Below are 5483 nucleotides of genomic sequence, written 5' to 3'. Positions count from 1 at the left end.
GGAGAGGAGGAGGAGGCGGTGCCTGACAGGGCGGGTGGAAAGAGGGGAGGTGGTGGCAGCAGGGCCTCGCCCTCCGCCCACTGCCTGGCTCGGCGCTGACGGGCGGGGGGCTTCGGCCGGGCGGGTCCCAGCTCTGGGCTCGGAAGCTGAGGGGCCGCGGCTCAGTCGGTGCTTGGCCGTGCCCCGGCTGGCGTCGCAGTGACCTCGGGGCAGAGACCCTCGGGGGCCCCTGCCCCCCAGCCCCGGGCTTGGCTCCTGTGCATGGAGGAGCCCCCGGCTGACGCGCTGCTGGCGCTGCGCTTCCCGGGGGCACGGCTTGGCACAAGCGGGTCGGCTCACCCGGTGCAGTGCCAGCATTTCCCTGGGTGTCATTTTAATTTGGGGCTTTTTGCTGAAAGAAAAATGTTTGGGTCTTATGTTCGTGAAGAAAACCCCCAAAATGCTGTATAGGCATCGTGATGAAATCCACCAGTTGTTAAACCCTTGGGGAAGGATACGAGGAGCACCGGGGAAGTGGAGGTGTGACCTTCCCCCTTCCGCTCCGGTGCACTCGGGTAAGAACTCAGTGAACTCAGCACACCATCCGAGTAGGGTGCTCTCCAGTAAAACTGTGTGATGCACATATTCGAATTTACATTGTGGATATGGTTGTACTCTGCTCCAAGAAGTTAATTTTGGTGACTCATCTGGGTAGAGTTGATTTCCTGGCAAGAGCTTGGCAGAGTAGTGCTTCTGTCAATCTCTGTGAGACACCAGGCAAGCAAAATGCAGTCCTGGAATTCAGCGGGTGCTCTGCTGCTGACTTAGTCAAAATACGGTCTCTCTCCCTGGAGCATTAGATGGCACCAGGACTGAATTGTCCTTATGCCACGTACCCCATCATCAGCATCTTTTTAAATCGTTGACCTAAAATGACTAACAGAAAAGCTAACTTAACCTGCTTCATACTATCATCCTAAAGTGTTTAGAGACCTATGGATAACATAAGGATATTTTCAATGAAGATATAAAATTCACAAAGCAAATCATAGTAATTTACATGATCTTAAGATAAAACAGCTTGATGGCACAGCTTGATGGCACAGCTTGCACCCAAGACTGTAAATTGCCCAGATATTCCAAGAATTCGATCTAACTACCTTAAAATTCAACAGAGGTTGACTGAATTATTTGCAGATATTTCACTTAAGTAGAAAATGTCATGGACCCTAAGGAAGACAAAATACAGACATTTCCCTAGGCACTTTCTGACCATATTTGGTATGACCCTGGAGGTTTTACTTTAGTAGGAACTTTCATTAAAAGTATTTGAGCGCTCTACATGAAAACGATAAAGTACTTTAATAAAGATATCATAAGCTACAGTTTCCCAGGATACTACTATAGATTTTTTTATTTTTTGTTTTTATTGTCTTACTCCCAGATTGAGAAAAGCACCAGGTGACACCTCTGCTCCCATTTCAAAGGGAATCTGGGCAGGCATACTGTGTATTCAGGACAATATTTAGCATGCAAAGGCTGTAGTTCAGAGTTTTGCTTTGCTTTGTTCTCCTTAATGACATCTTCAGATATTCCTCACAGGGAGATGGGTATGCAAAAGACAGTCAAGGCTAAGGCATGGTATCTTATCATCTATGTCAAAGTACATCTAACTCTTTCCCCAGGCAGCATACACTCCTATCTTTCCAGATCAAATATACTCTGTCTGCTTCTTGAATCATGTTTACAAACCGTGGCGGCTGACTGCAGCTGGATTAGAGCAGCACCTTATGTGTTGCCAATTCTGACCTTTTTATTAGTGAGAATTTAGGATATTAGCATTATTTCTGTTAGAGACCAAAGTAAGGATAAAGCATGAAGAGAACCTCCCAGCTTACTTCCTGACTGTGCTTTGCTTCTATGTGCTTTCAGGCTGTGGTTTCACAGGCAGCTAAGCTGATAGGATGGCTCCACTTCTCCAAAAGGAAATCCTGCCTCATCTCTCTCTCCTCTTGTCCTTCATCTTACCCCTCATGTCACTCTTCATATTCTCCTCCTTCCACCAGCAATTCCACCCAGTGCCTGTGCTAGATGTATCACCCATGCATATCTAAGTTTTTCTGCATTAGTTTTCTGCTGAGTTGGTGAGTTATGCCAGTTCAGAGAGATATAGGGACCAGCACCAGCATGAACAGTGGGCCTGTGAGACTAAGAACAAGAAGGAAAGGGGAAGTGGGGAGGAAAGTCTCCCCACTTCTGCATAGATGCAAGTAGTAAACCAGCCTGTCACATCTCTCAAAACCACAGCATTGTTTTTTCTCAGACAAGTAGGTCTATATCCAGATGACTTTCTCATTCCCTCTCATGTTTCTGCCCCTTTTCTTTCACATACAAGTCTTCATTTCCTTCAGTCCCTTGCCTCATTCATGTATTGGATATCGGGACCACTCCCAGGAAGAAATGACCCACACTATTTAGATCTGTCTGTGTCCTTGGGCACATGTTTTCCATTGTTTCAGCTGACACTAAAAGGGGGCAACTCATTGATTCCTTGTTTACCCTGAGTGGAAAATGGCTATTACATCCATCAGGACTGGAAGCTGCTTTCTCTTTCTGATGTCCCTCGTAAAATGCCACAATGCTTCAAGGGGTACCTCTGCTTACCCATCTACAGTTCAAAATCAGCCTACTTGCTCTTACACCAGGGTTATCAGTTTCCAATGCCTATCCGAGACATGTGTAGATTCAAACATGTAAAACTGGGGGGGGGGGGGGGGGGGTTGGAGGGGGCGTTCAATATTGATGTTGTCTGCCAACAAAGGACACCATTTTGAGGTGAAGAGAATGTAGTTGTTTAAAGTTTTTTTATAAAGCTTTTAAATGCAACTGAAAGTAGAAAGTTCCATATGGTGTCATGGTATTTTTTAATTGTTTCTACTAGTCCTTGTTTCTTGTTAACTGCATAACATTGTGATATGGTGTGTCTTACTTTTCCCTCAACCACTCTTCCCAATTTTATGTCCCTCTCTCTCTATAGATAATCCATTTACCTATCTCTGTCTAACTATGCATATCATGTTCATTTCTTGGGGTGGGGGGAGGGAGGAGACAAGCAGAAATTTGTTCTGCGACAGACATTTATTCAGCTTGCTTTCTCAGCCACAAGTTCAAATCCATTTACACTGTTTCAAGGCTTTTCACACTGCGGCTGGCTCTTCCTCTCTGCCTTATTCTCCCTTCTACCTCTTTTCTGCACAGCCCCCTCAGCTTCATCTGAGAGAATCTCATCTATCAGATACTTACCCAAATGGCCTACAACAAACATGCTGTCACAGCGTCCCTTTTGTGCAATCCCTGAATTAATTCACAAGGACTTGTACTTAATCCTAGATACATTAGAACACAGGTAAGACTACTAGTTTTATTTGTATAATTCCAGTGACAAAATGCCATTTTTATCAGCAAAATGAATTTTTTTTCCCCATTTCTTAATGTGTTGATCTGGGAATTCTTTTCCAGATTGTTTGTTTTTGTTAGATGGGGGAATATGTCCATGGCAGCATTTTTAGCTTTGTCATGAGGTAAATCTGCTACCACCCGCAAGTCTACCTTTTCTTTAACAACTCAAAACAAAAAGAACAACCTAAATTCCTGAAGGCTAAAGCAGAAAGGAAAAGATGGCACTTACTATTTTAAACAGAATAGGATAAGAAAGAGAACATACCAAAAGCCATATGAGTGAGTCTGTTTATCAGCCTCTATATACTTCTAAGTATGCCAGAGCCTGCTGAAGTTGGCAAACCAAATGGTGCATAAATCTTTGCCATTCTTTAGCTTGCAGATGACTGGGATTGCAGACTGTTGGTATTTTCACAGAATCTGGGACCCAGCATTTGCAGGCAAATCTCCAATTTTTATTAATCTCTAGGCAGTACTGTAATCTGAATCTTAGAAATAACATAATTTTCACAATCTATCTAAAATGTAGCTACCACAACAAAGCATGAAATAAGCCTGACAAATCTATTTCAGCTTGGCTTGTGCCTCCCGGCACCTCACTCATCCCTGCTGTGAATAAAGCCCTTTAGAGTGAGTAAGCTGTACCACATAATGAATTATGCCATAATCCAGCAAGCTGCTTTGCATGGCCGGCTTCTGCACCCACGTGGAACCCTGGGGTCCACCAAGATGCAGCAGCTTGCCTGACTGGGTCTGCAGTTCGTCTGGTGGGAAATTGCCCTATGCAATATGCAGAAAGGTACCTGTGTGTACAGTATCCAGTTGCATGCTCTCAATTTCAAAGAATTGTTTGCAACATGAACCAGAACCTCCCTTGTTTGAAGGCAGTGGAAGGACTCTCATGCTCTTCCCTTTAAGCTGATCCTGTCAGTCTTAACTGGGTGTCATCTATTAAATGCCAGACTGCAGACAAGAAACCTTTATATGAATTTATAAACACTTTATTTGCTCATTAAGCATCATGATTTGGCCAGTACTGAAGAAGACTCAAATTAAAGACCATTGCTGCCCTGGGGACTTTATAATCTAAATCAGATACGGAAAGAAAAAATTCTCAGGGAAGCTAAGGACGTGGGATAACTTTGAAGGCTTCACTCTCTTTTCCTTTAAGCTCTTTTCCTTCTCTCATTTCTGTTCACAGAAATAAAAATTGTGTACAAGCCCTTGTCCTCTAATATTCTAGCAGCTGCTTCTTTCTCCTTACCAGCCCAGCAAATGCTATTTTCCCCCTTTTAACACAAATAAATACATGCTGCAAATATCTTTTGTCTTTTAGGTTTTCTTGAGCAGATACTATTTCTCCTTTTCTCTTTGTCCGTCAGCACCCAAGACTTCCAGAACTGTTGGGTACCCATCACTAATTTACCCCAGGATGCCAGCTTTAGGAAATTAAAGACAAATCCAGCTTGCTCCATTACAGTATATCCTAGAAGACAATGTCACAGTCTCAAATTTCTGTTTAGGCCTCAGGGATTTTTGTACCTGTCTTTTTGTCTCCTTTTCTGCTGCATCAAACGCAAACTTCCTCACTTGGCCTTCCAGGCCTTCTCTGGCTGGCACGTGGCCCTATCCATATTGGCTGTTAGATCTTGTGGCAGGTCCTACACATCATTACTGGTGCAAACCTTTCTTTTCTTTGACCTTAGCTCACCCATCCAAGGAAGGAGCTGTCCTGTCCATCAAAACCCATGCCATTGCTAACACAGTGTGTTCGTAGCCCAACAGAAGAGCCACATCTGTGGCAGCTGGGTCACCACAGATTTGTAAAGTTGTCCTTGTCTCATACTTCCCAGCAAGATCACCCGGGTCTCTCACACATGCATTTAATGCTATATAGCATTGCTCTCCCTTGGGGCAAACGGTAGCTTTACAGGAGAGAAGATGAAGCCACACCTGAAGCCCTGAGTATGCTGGATGGACTCACACACTGTGAGACCCTACTGTTTCTGCTCCTCTGCAGTCCCAGGGCTCAGGATACAGCCTCC

Source organism: Aphelocoma coerulescens, chromosome 1 (genome assembly GCF_041296385.1).
Source record: "Aphelocoma coerulescens isolate FSJ_1873_10779 chromosome 1, UR_Acoe_1.0, whole genome shotgun sequence".
NCBI lineage: Eukaryota > Metazoa > Chordata > Aves > Passeriformes > Corvidae > Aphelocoma > Aphelocoma coerulescens.
Note: the sequence above shows the minus strand (reverse complement) of the source record.